The sequence below is a fragment of the Eretmochelys imbricata genome, chromosome 7, assembly GCF_965152235.1.
Source record: "Eretmochelys imbricata isolate rEreImb1 chromosome 7, rEreImb1.hap1, whole genome shotgun sequence".
NCBI classification, from domain to species: Eukaryota; Metazoa; Chordata; order Testudines; family Cheloniidae; genus Eretmochelys; species Eretmochelys imbricata.
In genome coordinates, this window is record NC_135578.1 from 42,264,162 (window position 1) to 42,288,864 (window position 24,703).

The following is a 24,703-nucleotide window of genomic DNA, read 5'->3' on the forward strand; positions in this document are numbered from 1 at the left end:
CCGGATGTATGCAATCAGGCAGCAGCAGAGACAAAGACAAAAAAAAAAAGTGAACAAACAGTACAGTACTGTGGTAAATGTAAATTACTAAAAAAATAAAGGGAAAGCAGCATTTTTCTTCTGCATACTAAGTTTCAAAGCTGTATGCCATCAATGTTCAGCTGTGAACTTTTGAAAGAACCACCATAACATTTTGTTCAAAGTTACGAAAATTTCAGAGTTACGAACAACCTCCATTCCCAAGCTGTTCGTACTTCTGAGGTTCTGTTGTAATAAAATCAAACCATTGATGGAGTTAGGAGTGAGCAAAAGATATTAGATCTCTTTTGCAAAAGTCAGAAACAAGTTACATTTTCACTACACTGTAACCCAGACAGCTTTTTGCAAGATTTATGTCACTCTCTCTCCGGAGAAAGTTCAGGCCACGAGAAGTTTAACTGTGCCTCTTCCACAGGCAGGGAAAACAACACAAAAAAGCCAGGGCTTAGAACATACAGTGAAGTTGCAGCCATAACACTGGCTCTATAATCTCTCTCAGAACCATTAATTTATTACTGCTTGCGCAGCATTTCAGTCAGGGTGAGTGAGAGAGATAAGCAGGAACATGTTAAAGGTCCAAATTTACCAGCTGAATAAAATCCAATCTGTTACATTTTTCATGACCGGGCTCTGTTCTAGCTCAGAATTTTATTACATCAAGCAAATCCAGTCTAGCCAACTTCCCCTTAACAGGAAAACCCTAGCTCTGTGTATCAACTGCAGAAAGAGCCACAGAACACAACAAAGACCCTTTCATACAGAGAAAAATTTAGCTATAAGGACAAAACAGATTCCGTAAAAGAACCACTACTTACATACCCTAATATATTTTAAAGGGTGAGATTGCACAGGAATGCATTACAGTCATGTATTTTTCCTCCACAAATCTGGCATTGATAAAATATCACTTTTGTAATGCATTTTCCTAAACAATTTAAGTGATGACAAGTTTAATTAATTAAATTAATAACTATATATACTTGTAGAATGGGTTTAATAAGTTATGGTATTGTTCCCTAGAACTTTATGCTGAGTATCCACATCTTCGTTGACTTTACTTCAAGAAAGTCAGAAAAGGAAATGTTCACACTTTAATGAGCGTTAGATCATTGTGTATCTCAAAAAGAAAAGGATTACTTGTGGCACCTTAGAGACTAACAAATTTATTTGAGCATAAGCTTTCATGAGTTACAGCTCACTTCATCTCAAGCGATGCTAACAGTAATTAGTTTTATTGGACACACAGTAATTGGGAATGTGCAATTAATACAAGAAATGGGTGACAAAAATGTAAACACAGTATTTTTTAAAGTGAAATTATCCAGTTCAATGCACAGTACATGTTGCTGTCTTAAGCACAACAAACATAAGGGAATTAGACATTACAGATTTTTGGAAAATTTGGGCTGAAAAACGGCAAAGGACTTTGGAATGGTATACAAAGGATTCTGTAACATAAAGAGGAAAAAAATAGGTAGCTTTGGTGTTACGAGAGATGCCTTATCACACTATAGATGAGTTTCTTTGAAGATTACAAGCCTACCAGTGATTTTTCTTGTGAGTATCACTGATAATTTCTGCACTTATTATGTATTGATGTTAAGGAATTACACTGAATTCAAAAAGTGAGCTGTAGCTCATGAAAGCTTATGCTCTAATAAATTTGTTAGTCTCTAAGGTGCCACAAGTACTCCTTTTCTTTTTGCGGATACAGAGTAACACGGCTGCTACTCTGAAACTGAATTCAAGGCAACCTGTCCCCTGAAGTCAAGATGCGGACAGTAGAAAGGTTCACAATCAGCAGTTCAGATATAGCAGGAACGTCAGCTTCAGAAGTCGATCACCAAGATGATTGATTTAGTGCATTTTATATAAACTTCTGCAAACAATTCTTAGAACAGCTTTCTGCTAGCATTTCCTTTAACAAATGGGGAGTTTTAATAAAGCAGAACACATACAATGGAAAAGAATATGCTGGACAAAGAGGGAAGTAAAATACATGAACAATGTGTGTCTGGATCATATACAGTTTGAACACTTATCAACCTTCTGGGAAAAGGTCAAAATGGATGCAATCCAGGAAGGCTTCTTAAAGCAGCTATTGACTAGTTGCTTCTTATATCTTGTGCGGTGCACAGAAACTAATGCCAAATGACTCTGGGAAAGATTATTTTATACAGCAGAAAAAAAGTTTAGAATGCCTTGATTTAAAGATTAAATACAACTCTTTCTACGAGAAGTCATTTAGAGGCAAAAGGGCTGATCTAAGAAACTTTGGAGCTAGTTCAGGTGTAAGAACACAAGGTTTAGAAAACAAAGATGGGGTGCAGTAAACAGTAGGAAAATTAGAGCAGGGTTTAAAACAATTAATTTCCTAAAATCATAAACTTAAGACTCAGCTTCTCACCAATTTATGATGTTAATCATGTAGAAAATAGAAATAGCAGAACTATACAAGCAATTACACCAGTATGTTTACATATCTTTCTTAAATTAAGACACTCAGAATTGTGGTTTCCTCCTTTCTGAGGCTTTTTGTACACAAGGATTTTCAGACCCATAACGCCAAACAGGTGCCATTCCACTGACGGAAGACACTGCAGTGTAGGAAAACCTCAGGTGTATTTAGCACCAAGTTGCCATGGGGTATAGCTCTGCTTTAAGCATGGTGATGAAAATACAAGCCCTGCCTATACTACAGTTTCCACTACAGTGCTGCCATGGAGTGCTACTATTGGGAATTACATGCCTGAAAAGTTTTAGTGAAATACAGCCTTCTGGCTTGTCTAAGCACAGATTTACACCAGTTTACCTTAAACTTTGATTTCAAAACAATTTAGTTAAACCCTTGCAAAAAGGCTGTGTGGACACACTTATTTGGTTTGAACCAGGTTCATTTCAGTTTAGTGTGTCAGTTAGGAACAGTTTTAGGCTAAACCAAAATGCTAAACCAAACTCAAATCTAAATAAGATTGAGCCTACACACAGGTTTGAACTGGTTAAACTAAACTGGTGCAGATGTGTGTGTGTAGACAAGGCCTCGGTGTAAACACAGTTTTAGGACCCTTTTCCTCACTTCACTGGGGGTTACAGGAGCCCAACAGGATTAGGCCCTGGTTTAGGGTCACATTCCTTACTGTGGCAAAAGTCCTCGACTTCAAATGGAAGTTTTTCTTAGGATGGCGTGCGTATCGAGCCATTCCAGATTGAAGAAGCAGCAGCAGCAAAACCAAGGACCAAATCCTGCTTGCCTTGCCTATGTGAACAGCCTAACCATTGAAGTCAACAGGACTACTTGTCTTGGAAAGGCAAGCAGAACTTAGTCCCCAAGGTGTAAAAACTTCTAGCACTGGGTGTTAACATCAGAGGTTAGCTGTGATCACTGAAATGCTGGTACTGTTAACAAGCTACAATATTTGATTAAGCAACATGCCCAGACTGATTCCTTTGTGTGCCCATCTACAGTAGTAGAAACAAAATTAAACATTATTAAACTCTGGTTTTGCTAAAAGCTATTAAAGGACTGTTCAGCCCAGATTGAATCACTTGGGTTACACCATTATCTGCCTCCATCCAGAGAGGCTGGACTAACCAAGCATTAGAACACATTTGGGCAAAAACAAATTTGGTTGCATTTGCAGCATAAATAGGGTCTAAAGCCTAACTGAAGGACAGAGGTAACTGGTTTTGGCTGTGCTTTGAAGTTAGACAACAGTACTTAAGACACCAATGCCTTGTCTACATTAGCACTCCTACCTCATTAAAGGATTAGTGGATCTGAACTGGTGGTAGCAAAAATGTGAAACTTAAGGAAAAAAGTCTCTTCGACTCTCCTTATATCCCATGACATCCATCCCCATTGCTACTCGATGCATCTTGCTGGTCTGCAGTGTCCCACTATGCAACATGATGTCACGGCTACTGAGTCAGCCTCTTCTGCTGGATTCTGAACATTTGCGCAGCAAGAACATGTAACCAAAACATCTAAAAATTTTAAAACAAAGTTTATATTCTTGGCTATTCAGCAACATCTGTGGAAAGCCTGTAAACAGTCTTCACAGATTGCCAGCATTCTGCTCAATATAGTCAATTCAATGTCCAATTTGACAATAACAGCACAGATAATGTTAGACGCATTTTGAAACCACCACATATTATTCTGTCAAATTCAATCAGCACCTAGATTCTAGGGCCTACATAAAAGGAATAAAAGTGGCAAACACACCCCTGTCCTAACAAACTCCTCATTAAGAAAAGGAATTACTTACCCACAAGAGCTATTAGTTTCTAAAATGAACAAATTTTCATCCAAGACAAATTTAAAGAACATTCTCTGTTTCCTGGAATGATATACATTACAAGAAGTTTGTAATTAAGAAGAATGGGTGAGGTTGTGGGGAAGTGTGACTATTATACATGTAGTATAAATTATATATTATACATGTAGTATAAAGAACATTGTTCTTTGGTCTGCATACTGGATTTGTAACTACTGTGACAGGGTCGGGCCAGATTGCTACAGGAGAGTGATCCTAATGGGATCCGGGAAGTGGGCAGGCTTCACTAAAGGATCCCCCCCAGCTACAGAAGAGTGATAGAAGGCAGATATATTAGTCCCAGGTTAAGTAGGTCCCTTTTCCCTGGGTAAGGTAACAGGGAAGGTTCCAGAACAATCAGGAACTTTCTGGAAACAATTAAGGCAGACAGGCTGATTAGAACACCTGCAGCCAATCAAGAAGCTGCTAGAATCAATTAAGACAGGCTAATCAGGGCACCTGGGTTTAAAAAGGAGCTCATTTCAGTTTGTGGTGTGCGTGCGAGGAGCTGGGAGCAAGAAGCTGAAAGTGAGAAGGCGTACTACTGGAAGACTGAGAAGTACAAGCATTATCAGACATCAGGAGGAAGATCCTGTAGTGAGAATAAAGAAGGTGCTGTGAGGAGGCCATGGGGAAGTAGCCTAGGGAGTTGTAGCTGTCGCACAGCTGTTCCAGGAGCCACTGTAGACAGCTGAAGTCCACAGGGCCCTGGGCTGGAACCTGGAGTAGAGGGTGGGCCTGGGTTCCCTCCATCCCCCCAACTCCCTACTTGATTCCGGAGGAGTTGGGCTGGACTGTGGGTTCCACCAGAAGGGAAGGTCCCTGGCCTGTTCCCTGATCCACTAGGTGGATCAGCAAAGACTGGGGGGATTGTTGTTCTTCTTTTCCCCATGCTGGCCAGTGATGAGGCTAACTGAGTGAATGGCAGGTTTGAGCCACGAAAGTGGCCAAACTGAGGGCTGCCGTGAACCTCTGAGGCGAGAAAATCCGCCAATAAGCGCAGGACCCACCAAGGCAGAGGAGGAACTTTGTCACACTACACAGTTCATATTGCACATAAATTGTATCTCTGTAAATGTGTGACGTAGGTTTTCACTGGAGACCTTAAATGATTCGGATTCCAAGGCCAGAAGGGACCATTGCGATCATCTAGTCAGCCCTTTGTATAGCACAGGCCATAGAATTTCCCCAAAATAATTCCTTGAGCAGATCTTGTCTACTAGTTCATGCGCATACAAAAAGAGAAACTACACTGTAAGTATAAAACAAGTTAAAAAAAAACTGTTTTAAAAAAACACTTTCAGGATCCTCTTTATGCACCATAAAGCAGCAAAAAAGGAAAAAAAAGGTACAAGAGCATTATCTGTTTTGCCTTTAAATGTCATCTTTAAATTACAACCTTGCATGTCTGCTGAATTGTTTACCTTGTGTTCATTTCATTAGAAGCCTTGACACAGTACTGTATTTCAGACAAATTAGTCAGGCAGCAATCTCTCTCAATGCTGAATTGTTATTTTTAAGACAGTAGCACCCAGAGGCCCAACTCAGATGACGATCAGTTTACTGTAGGCTAAAGATAGTTCCCACCCTGAAGAGTTTACAATCTAGGCAAACAATACAGGCAAAGGGTAGGAGAAGAGGACGACAATTATTTCACACAAGGAGGAACTGAAGCATAGAAAAATTGACTTTCCCAAGATCACACAGCAATTCAATGGTGAAGCTGGGAATAGTATCCACATCTCCTGACTCCCTGCCCAGCACCCTATCCATTACATCACTCTGTCTCTCATTATATCCCTTTTTCTCCCTGGATCCTACTTCAGTTTGTTTTCTCTTCCATTGCTGACATGGTATTTATAGCATTAGAGCCAGTCAACATATTCATATACTTGCTCATCCAAGTATAGGGGTATTTAATAGCATGCATCATTTTGAGTTTTGTAAAGTCTTCTCTTTAACACAAACTAAACAGGCAAACTGGTATTTAATGTTTAAGAAATGTCAAGAGTGTTCTTGTAGTTATAACATTTTCTGGCACAAAAACAAAGTGATTTTCAAATGGACTGTCTCGCTGACAAAACTGAATGGATTGTGCATCGTGATTTTTAGAATATTTTTAGCTAAAATTCTAATATTTACATTTCTGCCATGACAACTAACCAACCTTATCAATGAGTAAAAATCGCAAATTCTACAGAGGACCGAACTATGTCCCATGCTATTCCTTTATGATTTTCTTATTTATTCAAAGTGGCCAAAAGGAGAAGGGACAGATTTTTCCTGGGTACTCCTGCAGTTACACTCTGATCAGTTTACAAGAGACTTGTGTCAATTTTGCTTAATTCAGTACCAGTAATTGTGGCAAATCAGTTTACAAGTGTGTGAACTGATGGACATCCACATAAGGCTTTCCTCTAATTTCACTAAATCAACATAAAGCTGATTTTTATCTAAGCCAATGGGACTTGTGTCGGCAGACAGGGCCTTATCAAAAATAGCTGGACCAATTTAAATAAGGCTGAAACTTAAGTGTATTTATGCTAGAGGCTTCCACCAGCTTACTTAGATCAATTTTTAAATTGCCTTAGTTACACAAATGCAGTTTTTTTTTAATATAGATAAGGCCTGAGTGAGAAAAAGAACTAGGCATATCCAGAAATTAGCTATAACAAGATATGGTCACAAGATGGAACTCTAGTTATAAAATGGAACTCTAGTTTTGTAAAATGTATTCACAAAAATAGACAGGCTCCCTCCGTGTGTCTTAAGGGTTAAATATTTATCCAACATCTCCATCAAAATGGAATACTGCCAAGACTTATTGATACACTTGAGCTGTTTTAAGAGTTAACCAGAAATATAAGCAATGACCTAGCCTGCAGTTCTGATCTACTAGCAGCAAATTGTGTGCTCTGAAAACACATTTAAATTTGGAAGGTGCTCGCAAAAGCATCTCTCTCTGTTCCTGGTTTAAGTAACTCAATCCATGCTCCCTGATCCCTACCACTACACCCACATTCATTTACAGTTTCAGGATCAATACAAATACTTCACACAGCTCTGAGTTTTTGCATAATAGATGCCTATCACAATACGTAGTGTACCTCATCCAGTGCACTAAATGTCCCAACAACAACTATATACGTTCTCAAATGAACTCGCACAGAAAACTGATAAAGAGAAAAACACCATATCTCCCATTGGTGAACGCTTTACACAGTGCAGTCACTCCATATCTGACCTCTCAGTCCTTGTCCTCAAAGGAAACCTGTACAACACCTTCAAAAGATGAGCCTGGAAGCTTAAATTCATAATGAAAAATCATGGACTTGATAAAGACACTGGATTTATGGCTTTTTACAACAATCCCCACTAACCCCTCTTTTTTTGTCCTATGACTGCAGAGGGGTTACCTGGCCACTTCACCTTGAATGGGGACTCTTACAATATGAGACACACAAGGTGGATAAGGTAATATCTTTTATTGTATCAACTTCTGTTGGTGAAAGAAACAAGCTTTCAAGCTTACACAGAGTCTTCTTCAGGTCATAATCTTACAATACATGTTAACTACTTCTGCTAAACAATCTGTTCCACATTGTATTTAGCTGTGACATTCTGAACACCTTTCTCAGACCACGGTATGTATCTGATGAAGTGAGCTGTAGCTCACGAAAGCTCATGCTCAAATAAATTGGTTAGTCTCTAAGGTGCCACAAGTACTCCTTTTCTTTTTGCGAATACAGACTAACACGGCTGTTACTCTGAAATTTCTCAGACCTGAAGAAGCATCCTAGGTAAGCTTGAAAGCTTTTAGAGTAACAGCCATGTTAGTCTGTCTTTGCAAAAAGAAAAGGAGTACTTGTGGCACCTTAGAGACTAACCAATTTATTTGAGCATGAGCTTTCGTGAGCTAAAGTGAGCTGTAGCTCACGCTCAAATAAATTGGTTAGTCTAAGGTGCCACAAGTACTCCTTTTCTTTTTGAAAGCTTTTGTTTCTCACCAACAGAAGTTGGTCCAATAAATGATATTACTTCACCCACCTTGTCTCTCTAATATCCTGGGACCAGCATGATTACAACATTGCAAACATTGAGTAACAATATCCTTCTTAAAAGGCTTCAGCACTCGTGACTGCCATATCTGGAAAATCCATCCAGGATCCCCGGGCAAACAATAAAGTCCACCTACTTATAGACATAAATTTTCTCAAACATGAGCGCCACTCCGGTGGCAAAGGTGGCAAAGGCAATCTGATCTAGCATGTAACCTGATCTAGCACATTAGTAACTTCACAGCACCTATGTGAAAGAAAAATGCAACCTGTTAAGCCAGTACTGCTGCAGCCTGTCATAGTGTCAGCAGCTTTTGAAATGAGAAAAACCGTATAAGAAGATTTGCAACATATTTTTATTCTGGCTGGGAGTTAAGTGAATAATGGACGAGCAACACAATGCACTTCCAAAATCCAATTACATGCCTGATGAGCTTAATACACAACTGCAAACAGTTACCATCTGTTGACTAACTAAGAATTTGGGGCTAGATCTTACTCTTATTGGAGTCAGTGAAATTTTTATCACTAACTTTAATAAAATAAGATCAGGCCCACAGTTGCTAATAAATAAGAGAATAAAGAAAGAGACAATGAGACACAAAACACCACAAGAAAGCATGGGGGAAGCTTCTAAATTATAACAGTTTTCATCCACAGCAAGTCCACACTGTCTCTGTCCTTCCCCAGCTAGGACATGAGGGTAAATTCCAAGTCTTAACATAATGAGGTACAACAGCCATAAAATATTAAATCTGTGGGAACAAATATTTCATAACGTTTTCTCTTTTGTAAAGAAATGCTTCTCTCAAGCAAAGCTACATTTGCTTATCTTTACCCACTGGAAAAGGAAAGTAGATAGATCCAACCTACAATACCCAACATAGGTCAGAAGATCAGTCCAACAGACATATTTCATTAAAGCTCTAGGATTGCCTTTGGAGACTGTTAAGGACATCAGGGGCCATTTCCTGAAGAAAAACAGTTTATACATTACTGCGAAATAGAGGATAGAATTTACAAAGTAGCAGTGCTTGACTTCCCCCCAACCCCCATCACAGTGTGCTCTCTTTCAGCTCTTCCCCAGAACCTAATAATAAAAACCAGAGTTCCCAGATACTTCGTGAAACCATCAGAAAGCACTAGAGTATAACGTTGGTATGCTGCATCCCAGATAAACCTGGATCAGCAACTATAAGCAGCATCATATGGCTTGAAAACTTGGGTCTTCCGTGGTTTTTCAGGATAATTACGATTTCCCATATTCGGCACTAGGTTGCTCCCCCTATATCCCAGGCTCCTCATTAGCCTAGTTCAGCTTCCCCATTACCTTGCTCTCCCGGTTCTGTTCTCTCCTCTAGCTCAGCATCCTATTATATGGGAGCTCCTATAAGATGGGTGCATAAATGGCTGAAAAACTGTTCCCAGAGAATAATCATCAGTGGTTCGCAGTCAAGCTGGAAGGGCACATCAAGTGGGGTCCCACAGGAATCAGTTCTGGGTCCAGTTCTGTTCAATATCTCCATCAATGATTTAGATAATGGCATAGAGAAAGGATCAGCAACCTTTGGCAGGCGAACCATCTGGGTAAGCCCCTGGTGGGCCGGGATGGTTTGTTTACCTGCAGCGTCTGCAGGTTCGAGTGATCGCAGCTCCCACTGGCCACAGTTCACCATACCAGGCCAATGGGAGCTGCAGGAAGGGCAGCCAGAACATCCCTCGGCCCAAGCCGCTTCCCGCAGCCCCCATTGGACTGGAACAGCGAACTGCGGCCAGTGGAAGCCACGATCGGCTGAACCTGCGGATGCTGCAGGTAAACAAACTGTCCCAGCCTGCCAGGGGCTGTCGATCCCTGGCATAGAGAGCACACTTATAAAGTTTGCGGATGATACCAAGCTGGGAGGGGTTGCAAGTGCTGTGGAGGATAGGATTAAAATTCAAAATAATCTGGACAAACTGGTGAAACAGTCTGAAGTAAATAGGATGAAATTCAATAAGGACAAATGCAAAGTACTCCACTTAGGAAGGAAGAATCAGTTGTACAAAATGGGAAATGACTGGCTAGGAAGGAGTACTGCAGAAAGGGATCTGGGGTCATAATGGATCACAAGCTAAATATGAGTCAACAGTGTAACACTGTTGCAAAAAAGGCAAACATCATTCTGGGATGTATTAGCAGGCATGTTGTAAGCAGGATACGAGAAGTAATTCTTCCGCTCTACTTCGTGCTGATTAGGTCTCAACTGCAGTATTGTATCCAGTTCTGGGAGCCACATTTCAGAAGAAAGATGTAGATAAATTGGAGAAAAGCAACAAAAGTTGTCAAAGGTCTAGAAAACATGACCTATGAGACAAGATTGAAAAAACTGGGTTTGTATAGTCTGGAAAAAAGACAAGACGGAGAGGGGACAGGATAACAGTTTTCAAGCACATAAAAGGTTGTTACAAAGAGGAGGGAGAAAAGTTGTTCTCCTTAACCTCTGAGGATACGACAAGACGCAATGGGCTTAAATTACAACAAGGGAAGTTTAAATTGGACATTAGGAAAATCTTCCTAACTGTCAGGTGGTTAAGCACTGGAATAAATTGCCTAAGGAGGTTGTGGAATCCCCATCATTGGAGATTTTTAAGAGCAGGTTAGACTAACGCCTGTCTGGGATGCTCATAATACTCAGTCCGGCCATGAGCACAGGGGACTGGACTGGATGATCTCCAGTCCTATGATTCTATGATCCTATAATCCCTCATGATCCCAGCCTCCCCAATTATGACACCCCACACTGTTTCAGCCTCCACATTCCTGCTTTTCCTCATTCACAAGTCCCCACTCCCTTCAGTGCATGCTGCCCCACCCCCATTTCTCCTAGGCTCTCTCCAAGAGCAAAAATTTGACTCTCCCATTTTCCAGAGCACAAGCAGCATTCCTGTTCATTGTAGCTTGAGACCCTGTATACATGACTGCTAGCTCCCTACAACAAGAGGTGTTAAGTCCACTCTGTGCATTCTGCTCCTCACCAGAGGGAGAAAAGGAGGGGAGCTGAGGTCAGAATGAACCAAAGTTTCCCCTTTTCTTTCCAGTGTAATGCAAGAGAGGCAGAGCCATGGGCTGGCCTAACAACAGCCAGTGGCCATGTTCACAAGCCCCCATGATGCAATGAGTTCAGTCTCTGGTGTACAAGCAAGTTGTGGTACAATGGCTCTGGTGGTAAGACCACTGTTGGGATGGTTGGCAGCTGACCATTTGGGACCCAGATGACTACTGATTTGGAAACCAGAGAAGTCTGGAAATAATCATTTAAAAGTATCATACAAAACAAACAGCAGAGCCTGGAGTCATTTTTTTTCTAGCCAAGGACCTTCACTTGAGGTAAAATGAAACTATGCCCTCACTTGCCAGATATTCTCTTTGAAAAAACAACTTTTGTTACAATGAGATTCATTCCTGATTAAATGAATGAGTGAAATGCGGGTTCATAAACACCTTCCAATTTCAAGAGATCCCTAAAGTGCTTACACAAAGAACCAAGTTCAACCTACTGCAGGCAAAGGGAGTAATCCTCATGAACTAAGTTAACAGTCTGGTTCAACTAGAGGTGGAGGGGTAGGGCACAAGCAGACTGCAGATTCCAGTTTTAATGATTATTCTATAGAAACTAGTCTGTTGTTGGTATTTTGTTTTTAAATAAAGACGATTCCAGGCCAAATCTCCAAGCCCCGAGGAAGTCAACAGGAATGCCCTACAAACACTTTGGCCCAAACCATCCCCTCCTTCAGAAAAGCCTGTAGAAGGAGTCCCTTGAAGAAGGAAGTTTCTACAAGGATCCCTCTAAAAGCTCCTCTTCTACTATTCCAATTGGCTGGAAGCGCAGGGGAAGCCTCCCTGCCCACTGTGGAATAAACTACAGACTCTCCCTTAACCTAGCGAGCTCCTGGGGATCTGTAGCAGGCGCCATTTCTTCACAGTGGCTCTGGCCTCCAGTAGCCCCCAGTTCCATAGCAGAGCTTCTCCACTGGAGCTACATTATCAGGGAGTCTTTATGACCGGGGTGGTCTCCCTAGGCAGGGATATCTCAGGATGAGATAACACAGATTCAGGCTGTATTTTTTTTTCTGCTGAACTTCTGCTAGGTCAGAGGAGGCATGGTAAGAGTTTTGCAGCCTTGCCTATCAGCCCCTCATTCTCCACCCCTTCCCCCTGTGCTGGGTTTGTAGAAGTGGTGAGATGAAGTCCCCCTTTCTGTAGTGGTGTCACTGGGAGTGGGGATATCCCAGCACTGAGGCTACTTCCCCCCTCTGATCCATATACAACTGGGGCCATCAGTTGACTTCCAAGTTTGGGTCAGTTCTTAGTTTATCAAAATGAATTCAGCTCTTACGTACCTGAGCCACATAATCCACAGGTGAACCAGGATAAATTTGCTGAATTGAAATGACAAGAGTCAGCTTCAGACAGCTGCTAAGGAACACAAGATCTCCTGATGAGAGCTTATCTTAGGCCATGCCTACACTATCCGCTGGATCAGCGGGTAGTGATCGATCTATTGGGGATTGATTTATCGCGTCTACTGTAGACACGATAAATCGATCCCCGACTGCTCTGTTGTCGACTCCGGAACTCCACCAGGGTGAGAGGCAGAAGGGGAGTCGATGCAGGAGCGGCAGCCATCAATCCCGCGCCATGAGGATGGGAAGTGATTCTAAGTCGATCTAAGATATGTCAACTTCAGCTACGCTATTCTCGTAGCTGAAGTTGCATATCTTAGATCGATCCACCCTCCCCCAGTGTAGACCAGGCCTTAGTATGAATTTTTTTATTTCACTGAAAAGCCACAGACCTTAGCCAACAGATGCATAAGAGCACAGTGAAACTTTTATGGAGCCTCTGGAAATTCTGCATTAACAGAGCTCTAATGTATCAGCAAACTGAATGATGAAGAATTAAGTCACTCTATGATCACACTGCACATCTAAAATCTAGAGCAGTGATACTCAGACTCAGGCTCTCAAGTCCCAAGGGGTGCTTTAATGTTTCTCCTGCAGCTCTTTGCAGCACTTGATATTAAAAACACTGATTTAATTATTAGCCAATCTAAGTTTTAACCAATTAGGAAGCTTTTACTATGTTATTAACCAACTGTAGTTGATAAAATAATAATAATTGGTCAGTCATTTTACTGTGAGAATACTGTGTATATCTATTTCCTCAGTCATGCTGTTTAAATAGGAGTATATAGTACTACAGTAAAGGAAAATTAATTCACACTACTGTGGCTCTTTTGGGTAATGCTGATCCATAATGCTGAACACTGAGGTCTGAGTATCACTGAACTAGAGAGTATGAGAAATGTGGTATTTTTGAAGCAAAGATCTCCAGGTACTTTTGAAGAGTCTTCTGTCAATACTAAAAGCATCTTTAGTCAAATCAACTCCTACTCCACCACATGCACACATACTTGTATGACTGTATGGGGTTTTAAATCCTATTGTAGGAATCACAACATGAATCTATAAAGGAAGCAAAGTTTGCTGTCAAAAGCATGAGCTCTTAACAAGAGGAAAACACCCACCCACCCTGAAATAAATACATCATCTGTGTTCTTTTCTTACATGTATTTAAGTGATTCAGAAACTGTTAAAAAATAAGCAATAAATCCTACCTAGGCAAAAGGTTTTCCATTAAAATATTATTGCCACAAATTAGCATTTACACCAGTGTAATCCAAGTAACGCTAAAAAAAATTTAGATACAAAACACTCCCTTCTTTAGTTCCTTAGCTGAGCCAACCAAATGTAAAGTCACCCAGGGGGCATTATAAAAGCTATCATTTTATCATGAGATTCTCACAATTAAAAAAGCTAGTTTCATTTTAACATAAAAATCTTTCAGAGTAATTGAATGATGCTCATTCAGCTCCATCACGGACTTTCTTCTGACAACAGCAAATGAAAGGCAAGGGGTGAATCTTGCTACCTGTATTTCACTAAGAAGGTACTATGGAAGGATTTGACCTGGAGTTTCTCAATTGTTATTAATTTCTCATGCAGCAAGTTTTCTTTAAATGAAAAATCCAAATGCCTCACCCTGCTTCCCACCCAGCCCAAAGCAATTCCCAAACAGAAGTTTTTGGCAAATATGCACGCTGCCTGGTAATTTAGTTTTAAAAAATCTCACCAAATGGCTCTGTTAGCAATAGATTAACTAAGCTGCATTGAAGTAAGTGGGAGTTTTGAACGAATCAGAGGCTTGCAGGGTCTAGTCCATAATATTTTACTAAGAGCCAGATTTTTAAAGGTATTTAAGCACCTACTGGGATTTTCAGAAGCATTTGGTGCCTAAGTCCCACTAGTTTCAGTGGGAATTAGGTGCCTTTAAAAATCCCATTAGGCACCCAGCTGCATCTTTAGACACCTAAATACATTTAAATATCTGGCCACAAGTTTCCAGCAGGCAAACAAAATGACACGTCTGATATCACAACAAACAACACTTCCTCCTCTCTGTAACTCTGCCCATATTACATGCTGACACAAAATAAATCTGGTGCATTGACATATACGAGCTGCCACAGGCATGATGAAGACCAAACTCAGCGATTACAGTGTTCAGGTTTAGCAAGTTTCTTAGTCAGGCAAAAAAAATTGGTGGCGAAGATAAACTCTACTTCTTCTAGAAAGCATGGACTATAAAGTAATAAGAAGTGCAAAAATGAACATTCACAAACATTTCTTTTAACAGCTTTGCAGTACAAAGGTACTCAGGAAAAATGAGGTTCTAAATGGCTTATTACATTACTTGACCTTTAACTTAAGAGGCCTAAGAGTAAGTTTCACCTTTTCCCTATCTTGCATCTCATGAAACCAACACATAATAAAAAACTAGGTTAAGCCAGCGCAGGACCAGATTTTCATCCCTCAACATGTATAACTTTTTATGTTGGGGGGGTGGGGGAGGGGGCATCTATTGTTCTTGCTGGGCATGTTTCATAGAATCATAGGAATGGAAAAGACCTTGAGAGGTCAAGATATACAAGTGTTTATGGTCACACAGCCAATGTTGGAAGCAGGCCTGTGATCTCTAAATAACCTCTGCAAACCAAGGAAGGATGATACTTCCTATGACAAAAAAAACAAAAAACATGGCCTGTGCATAAACAAGCATTGGTCTAAGATTGCGGAGGCTCACAGGAACTACCACCACACAAATAAAAATACTGTCAATGAAGTGTGAAAATACATTATTGGATGACATACGAACTAAGCAAACAACCTAATCATACTTTGACTGTAATACTACCCAAATTATCTCTTATTCTCCTCGGTAATTTGCCTGTCTGCCCTGTTCTTGTAAGCAGGTAACATATTGGAATCCACAAGAATCCTTTTCTGAGCCAAATTTTTGTAAGTTTTGATTCTCTGCCCGCTTAGAAAGACAGGTGACAGGAAGCACCCCCAACACACACACCCCAAAACATAGTTGAACATGTATAATTTAAGGCCTAGCAACTTAATGGTTTTACCTGGAAAGGGACACACTCAAAGGTGCATTTACTCATGCTGCAGTTCTATGAAATTATCTGTGACAGCCACATAGAAACACACTGAGCAGTTTATTAAGCAGTTATCACTACATGAATACCAATTGAATGTGCTTGAGAAAACACCCTTAAATAAACTTTTCAACACTCAGCACTGCACATAATGGCAAACTAACTGCATGTTAACTAGACTCATGGGAACTGAAATACCTAAAATTATTTTCTATTTATGTAGATTTGTTCTGAAATTCTGTTTATAGAAACTGGATTTATTTTATAATGTCAGATATCAGTCACATGAAAATGATTTTAGTGTGTGATCATGTGCAGCAGCCATATTGATACAGCATCATCATTTCCAAGGGTGAATGTGTTTTTACATCAAAATGTGTTTAAATATTTATGCTGGGATTTTTAAACAAGTTAAGTACCCAACTCCCATTGAGTCTCAATCTTTTGACAGCTTCAGCCTTAAGCATTAAGTGAAAATAAACTATGCATTTATTTGAAAGGCTTAACAAACCCATAATGAGAAATACACACACATACTCTCCAAACCTTCAAATCACTTAACAACAACACTGTAACAATTTGTAAAGGCCCTCTATTTCTCAGATGGATCAAGGATGTTCCCAAGTTGCCTGAACTTTTAACCCCTCCCATCACCCAAAGGACTTGCATCCCATCATCATGGTCCTGCTGACAAAGGAGGAATGGATGGCTCTCTTCTGAGGTTGCTGGTGGTGTGGCATGGGGCATTCTCTCCAGTAAACTGAGTGCCAAGCTACTGCTTTGTTCCTTGTTTCCATCAACACAGTTACTGAAAGATACTGGGCTGGGATACAGCAACGCATATTCTGTAGCTTTTTATTAATTTTGTGCAGTTGCCCTCCCCTTTAATTGAAAAAAAAACATTTATAAGATACTAATATTACAGTCTGGCACCTCAGCTTATACCTTTGGATTTTCCCCTGCTCCTCCCCCCTCCTACTAGCTAGAACAGCATCAATTCTAACTGAATTTTTGTCAACTGAAAAAAAAAAAAAAAAAAGATAAGTGAGACCAAGTTTGACAAGTCCAAAATCTAATTCAGTCTAGTGAAAAAATAAATCTTCTTGCCTCTGATAGGTGGAAGCTCTTTCTGGCAAGTGGGTTTCTATACCTCTATTTCTGCATAAACTAACACATATTTTAAAAAATTAAATCGCCTGATTGTCATGAGTCCTGAGAGCACCCATAGTTCCCATTACACAGGTGATCAGTACCTATGAGGAAAAAAATAAATAAGTCAGACTATCACGCTCTAGTTCTTATGGCGGCTAAGATAACCTTCTACATAGGACACAATGTAAACTAATGTAGTGTTTTCTTTCTGAGTTTGCAAAAAGAGAGCTCTGGTGCCTGTCTCTATTGCTCATAGCTTTGCCAAATACAACAGACACAAATTGGCATGATTCTTGATATTTTCCACTGCTGTCCAGGGGGTTCTGAATAGCAACAGTGAAAATGACCAGCATATGTTAATTTTATCCTTCTGCAAGACTCAGGTTCCTTTCTCTGCTGGCATTTAGGACCCTTTGCACAGCATGAAACTATCAGGAACCAACTCAGGCACTGAGGCTACTCAGGGAGAGGGGGACTCAAAGGAAGCTGTCGAGAGGTACAGTAGTGGAGCTCCACAAATAGTTACAAGGCTGAATGGAAGAGGAAAGAGCATTCATGTTTATTAGGCACCTACTAGCCAGAAGCCACATATGCAAGATGGAGGCCAGAGTAAAGCCAAGAAGAGCATTCTGGTAGGAATCCCAACACTCTTCTCAGTAGCCAAGGATAGTGGGGGAGTTGGGTTTCTAATAACAAGTGGGTTACTCTGGAATTTCACTGGTGGTTCCCTCCTTTTCTATCTGCCTTTGACTAGTGTCTGACGTTTCAAGCCCTGGTCTACTCAACTTTTTTTTTTTTTAAAGTGATCTTTCTGATCTTGGTGGTGAAGGAGGAAGAGTGTATTTTTTTTATCTCTTCCTCAAATCTGAGGTCTAAGATCTGAACTCCAACTCAGTAGAGAGCTGAGATCTGGAACATGTTAAGTCTCTTGCCTGCTCCCAAAAATTAAGTAGACAAGCAAAGCAGAGAGACAGCATGATATGCATGTCCTAGAAACGAGAAACCAGAAACGAGAGTGGCAGGTCTAATTTTAGGCCTAGCGCCAATTTAGAGAGTGGCTTTAATACAAAAACGTTGTTCTTAATAATATGTACTTAATATATTATTTTGATAAGTAAATACATATGTTTTTGTTTAAGTATCCTTCCAAAATTTGCAAGCTAGCAAAAGTAAATATGTTTAAGCAGAGCCTCCTTCCTCGTAGCCCATCTTCTCTTCACTGTGTTGTGAGGTCAGAAATCGGAATTTATTACATCTCAGTATTTCAGGCTCACCAGACCAATGGCACAGTGACAGAATTATGATTGCACAGTATGTTCAAGCACAAGGAAAAGGCAGGCTGTAAGTTATTAAAAAAAACAAACACCAAATACATTCACAAATAATTATGGCATAGGCAACATACCAGACAAAGTAAATTGCTTCCTATATTTAAGATCTCTTTTTATCAGGTTTGTCTCAGCATAGGAGTCAGTTTTAAACAAGGTGGTGTCTTCTTGGCTCAGTTACTGGGGAGACAGAACTCAGACTACTTTCTATGAATTCTACTTCACATCAGACAAACAGTGACTCTGTGCTGCATTTAACAACTTATATTGGCCTTACATCAACAGAGCTTTGTAATAGATGACAATTGCCTATGCTCTCATATTGAGCCATTCATTGCCACTGAGCAGCAGTAATAACTTGACGGCTAAGTTTGAATTCCTAGAATTAGATTGCTAAAGTACTGGTAGTTTTTAACTCCGTTTCATTTATCATTACACAAAACCATTTAATTTGTGCTTAATGGAGTAATATTTCTCATGCAGTAGAAATTTTGGTTTAAAATGTCATTCCAAAATGTACAGTTTTTACCCTCTCTGTCTCTCAGCCCCTTTAGAAATAACAATATTTTAAATTTTATGAAGAGGTAATACTTAATTAAGGGCCATTATAAGAAGGTTTTATAAAGAAGACAGTCCAAGAACCTTAAGTCAAGAAGCCTATTATAAAAAGAATAAGATAAAGGGTATATGCATGGGAATACATTTGTGGAACCTAGTGATTGTATTTTAACATATGACTTGAGGTAGGAAGTAGAAGCTGAAAAAGAAGATAATGTTCTGAAGCTGCGTGTTGCAATCTGCAGTGTTTAACTCTTTCCCCGAAGTTTGCAGACTTTCCACTGTGGCTTTGGGTAACTGATAATCCATCAGTCAGAATATTAGATATTGGCTCATACATTTTTGTAACAGACGTTTTCAGGAACTGCTCTAAACAGGAAATGCTCAACATTTTTTTAAATGACTGAAGTGGCTGTTGAGCAGTTAAGGAACATTTCAGGAAAACTACAGTGTTGCTGCTTCAGCTTGACAAACTGCAGTCACCACAAAACTCAACAGCATTGCTTTCTCTGGTTGCTTCTTTGGTGCTGAGCACGGTATGTCTCACTTGCCGGTGCATTTAACAGTAGCTCGCGTACCAAGTGAAAGAAGCACTTGGGGTATGCCTCCACTGCAACTGGAGGTGTGGTTGCATCGTGGCTAGGCATACCTATGGTAGCTTGAATCTAGCTAGCTCACTAAAATGGCAGCGAAGATGCAGCAGCACAGACTTCAGTGCAGGCTGGCAACCCGATACATATCTATGGGGACTGGGCAGACTTGGAAAGCCCATGCTGAAGTCCACATCTGCACTGCTATCTTAGTGGGCTAGCTAGACTAAAGCAAGCATGGGTATGCCTACACAAACTGCAAATCACACCTCTGATTGCAGTGTAGACCAGGGATCTCAAACTCAAATTACCAGGAGGGCGGCATGTAGACTAATACTTTGGCCCGAGGGCCACATCACTGACACTGTCCCCGACCCGCTGCCCCTGCCCCACCCCCAATCCACCCTTTCCATGAGGCCCCGACCCTGCCCACCGCTATTCCAACCCCTTCCCCAAAGTCCCCACCCCAACTCCGCCCCCTCCCTGCCCCTATTCCAACCCCTTCCCCAAATCACCGCCCCTGCCCCACCTCCTCCCCTGAGCACTTGGCTCCCTGCTCCTCCCCCCTCCCTCCTGGAAACTGCTAAGTGCCACCAAACAGCTATTTGGTGGCGAGAAGCGCCTGGAGATTGGTAGAGGAGTGGGGACAAAGCGCATTGGTGGGGGGGCAGCAGGGGAGAGGAGCTTGGTGGCCGCAGGAAATAGCTCCACGGGCCACATGCTGCCCGCGTGTTTGAGACCCTTGGTGTAGACATACCCTAAACATGTGCGTGAGGCCAAGAAATTACCAAAATTCAAAAGAAATTGGACATTTATAAGGATAACAAGAATATCCAGAGTTATAGAAGTTAATGTGAACAACATTTTGTTAGAGATTTTAAACCTAATGTTTCAGGTTAAACCAAACTCTAACTATTTGAGATTAACAGAGTGAGACAATGTGGGAGGTGATCTCCCATTTGTCTTCAGTGGGGTTCTTACAACTTCCCCTAGTATTGCCAACCATCAACTCAGAGGATATTGGACAAGATGGACTTTTGGACCTGGCAGTTCTATGTGCAAACTAATATTACCTCCTCTGTGCTACCTAGGTATTTTAGGCAAGAGATAACACAATATCCAACTATCACATGTAAATTAAGACTACAGATATGAACACAAAATGCTATATTTCAATAATGTTAATGGTTCAAACTCCAATGTAGTATTCTCACTGGAGAATTCTGAAGTTTCCTCTATGAACTTCTATGAACATCTAATGGGGGTATGTGTGTGCATATATTGTATGCATACAAAAAGGGGAGACCAGAAAGGTTAATGCCTTAAATTTTACTCTGTTTTCCAACTGCTTTCAAAAGCTTCATATTTGATCACATAGTGAGGGATTTTATAGCTTGACGTGCTGAGCATTTATACTTATGGTTCAAATATGCTGCATATCCAATAGCGATCCTTGAGAAACAAAAAACTGATGATACATGTGTCTGAGCTAAAAAGACTAATATTACCATACTTAGGATCTATATTAAGCGCAAATGTGACAGATACCATCTTAGCTGACACGAGAGAATTTGAATCCAGGACCTCAAAAACTAACAGTATGAGTCTGAGTGAAAGAGACAAGGCTTGGTAACTGGACACTGTAATAACTCACATCCTCCATGGATCAGCACAGAGGGGCCTGTAAAATAAACAAATGCATACACGCACACACAGAGTGTAGGGTTGCCAAGCCTTCAGGATTGTCCTCAAATCTCCAGGAATTAAAGATTATGTCACATGATGAAACCTCCAGGAATATGGCCAACCAAAATTGGCAACCCTAAATTATACAAGCTCCAGATATTTGAACAGGGATTGAAGACATAAGAATTCCATTGTCTTGTCATAAAGTTACAATTCGCTTAACTCACTGAAAACTCAACTTTGCTCCCATTTGTTTTTGGTGTATATATATTTTTAAAGTCTGTTCTGCTGATGCGTCTGTTTCATCTCCCAAATCAACAGACGCTAAGGCGGTTTTATAATCAAACGTATAGCTGATATATGATGGATAAATAAATTACTTCATTCTGTAGCATTCCTTGAGTTGTATGGGCTAAATTATAACTCCTCCCTGAACACAAAGTTTCCCCGTTTAGGTTAGCTGTGCTTCCTGGAGCTAATGATCACTATTATCACAGTGAAACCAGAAGACATGCTAAGGAAGAGTATAAGCATCCTTACTTCCTAGCCCCTCACTTCTGAAGCAAGAGCATCACTGAAAATGCCTAACTAAAAACTATATTACTGCCATCATTTGTTGCAAGGACCATTTGATTAGAATCAATTGTCATGTATTCTTGCCAGTTCCCATCCTCTCAAGAAGACAGGGAACACAAATCAGCTATGAAGACTTTTTTATCTGCTTTCTAAACGTACTAAATTCAGGGTTTGTTACGCAAGTCCATTATCATGTATATTAACTGGCATCAACTTCTATAGTCACTATCTTAGCTCAGAGGTAGCCAGAGTCCCCTGTTTCAATATGTTTACTGACCTGACTCTCAAATATTCAGTAAGTGATTTAACAAAAATCACTTGCTGATTTACAAACCACCATTGACCAACTCTGACGCAAACAAAGTTCAGCATGTAACAAGTAAGGTATTTGCAGCAAGATCCTGGGAAGGTAAAGGACTAAAGTAAATAGCGTAACTCCTAGGACCAAGTTTACCGAGAAGAAAAACAGGATCCGAGGTCAGCAAACAAAACTGTCAAGAAGACGGACCGAGCCCACAGAAAGTCTTACAGGTATCGCATATGCTTCCCGATTTCTGTGCATTCACCACGGAGTCATTACACAAAATATGGAGGCTCACAGAGCCAGGAAGCCATGGTGGAGTTATCTCCTCGGCAAAGGATGGCAGAGGCAACCCTTGCTTACCCCACTGCTATGCGAGCTCTGCGGAGCAGCCCCGACAGTCTCTCCTCGCGCCGCCAGCAGATCAAGGCTCCCTCACTGACTTACACGAGTGTCCCCGTCCCGAGCCCAAAGGCAGCTGCCTCCGCCACCCTGCCGGTGCTGAGAGCGGAACCCGAGCCCCCGCGGGCAGCTAAAGGGAGAGCCCCAGGCTGCAGCAGACCGAGCGCTGCCCCCCGCCCTCCCGGAGATGCTCACCCCCAGAGCGGGGACAGGGACAGGAGCCCCCCCGGACAGCACCCGCAACCAAGGAGCCTCTTGCGGAGGGAGGGGTGGGGGAGGCAGCGCCTGTGCCGCTTCCTCATTCACCCGGCGCCGGGCGGGGCAGGAACTGCCGTGCGAAGCGGGAACTCCCCGAGCCGGGGCCCCGGCGGCAGGTACCCGGGCGGGGCCCCCCGCGCGGACCCCAGACACTCACCGCCTCTCGGGGAGCTGAGCACAGCGGGGCCAGCCTCCCGGCCAGACGGCGCAGAGCTGCGGCAGCTCCCTGTCCGAGAGCTAGCGAGTGCCCAGCCCAGCCCGGCCGGCCCGCCCCCCCGGCGCTCGGCCCGCCCCCCGCGCTCCGCCCCCGGGGGCACGGCGCCCTCCCTCAGCCCCGGCCCGCTCACCTGCCCTGCCGGCTCCACCCCGCTACAGGACGCGTGTGTGGGCTCCTGCTGCACCGCCTCCCGCCCAACCAGGTACGGGAAACCCAGCCCCAGAGCCGTCCTCTGGCGGCGGAGCGCGGGACAGAGCCACCCTCCTGCTCCGCTCGGTTCTTCGCCTCTCTTGTTTTCTCCTCTTCTCACTTCCCTTCGTTCCTTCCCTTGCGCTCCTCCCGTCTTTTCCGTTCTCCCTTCCCTCACGCTACCTTCCCTCTCTCTTACTCTCCTCCCGTCCTTTTCCTGTTCTCACTCTCCTTCCCTCTCTTTTACTTGTCTCCCTTTTCGTCTCTCACTCACCTTCCTTCCCTCATGGTACTTTCCCCCTCTCTTTTACTCTCCTCTCCCTCCCCTTTTACGCTCACTCATGTTGCCTTCCCCTTCTTTTTCTCTTCTCCCTTCCCCTTCATGTTTGAGTTCTTCTGAGACCAGCAAGGAGCTTTCCCTGACCTCTTGACCCAAAAGTTCAGCTCTAGGTCAGCATTAAAGGCAAAGGTTCCAGCATGGGACCAATCTCACCAAACTCATTCAATCTTAAACTCCAGTTAGGGTAGTTGCAGCAGCCCTTCTTCTTTGAGAGATGCTTGTCCTTTAGGGAAGCCAACTTACTCTATCTGAACAAGATTTTTTTAATGTTCACTCTAGCTATTTAGTAATCTTGGCTCTCTTATGGGGTTTGGCAGAAAGGCCACAGTGATTTTCTTGATGTGGCATTTGTCCACCAGAAAGTGGACAGAAGTTACCAAACTCAACTGAGGTGGCTTATGATTTTCAGCCATTGGTGATGGGCATTTGAATTCCATCTGTGTAAAAGTTTTGCTGGGCTAATGCTTGGCATATGTGCCTAATCCTTTGGGAAAGATTGTCTTAAGTGTACAAAAAGTGTTGGGTTTTTAAAGGTGAAAAACAGATTTTTCATGGCTTTTAAAATGTGAGTTGTATTGTTAAAGGATGGCAAAAATTCAGTAGGCCCCAATCCTGTAAACACTTTCCACATGTTTAACTTTACACATGGGAGCTGGGAAGTAGTTATTGGGACTACTCATGTACATGATGTTAAGCATGTGTATCAAATGTTTGCAGGATCAGGGAGTTACATTAATTCAGGGCAGGAGCTGTGTCTTCCTGCATGTTTATACAGTGCCCTCATTGGGAGGCCTGACCTTGATTGATGCCTCTGAGTGGAGTTCCCCAATTTCCCTCCCGTTGTCTATTTTTAAAATATAGGTTATGAGGATGGTAAATCAATCAATCTAGAGTTTGTCTTCCTTTATTGAAAAGCAGCATTTCCAGTTATAAAATTAGACCTTTATTTATAATTATAAAAAAGGACCATTAAACATATATGCCCAGAACCATTAATAACAGATAAATAAAACACACATTTACTCTTGGTGTGGAAGAGAGAAACTTTCCTAACAATCTCTTTAGCACTTAGCTGCTTTTTCATTAGTAAAGTGGACTTCCTTGTCAGATCTTCACCTAAATTACTTTATCTTTCTCCAGTTAAAC

At 41.7% G+C, this 24,703-nt stretch overlaps 1 protein-coding gene across 3 annotated transcripts in view; it reads right to left on the reverse strand.

Moving 5' to 3' along the window:
* Positions 1–23,044, reverse strand: part of PRKCD (protein kinase C delta) — a 128,664-nt gene extending 105,620 nt beyond the window's left edge. For 2 of the 3 annotated variants that reach the window (XM_077823017.1, XM_077823014.1), the window contains exon 1: positions 22,969–23,044. The gene's annotated coding sequence lies outside the window, so the exon portion shown is untranslated. Of the gene's footprint in view, positions 1–22,748; positions 22,817–22,968 lie in introns of those variants that run through there. The other variant, XM_077823016.1, reaches the window with a different exon arrangement.
* Positions 23,045–24,703: the final 1,659 nt, after the last annotated feature.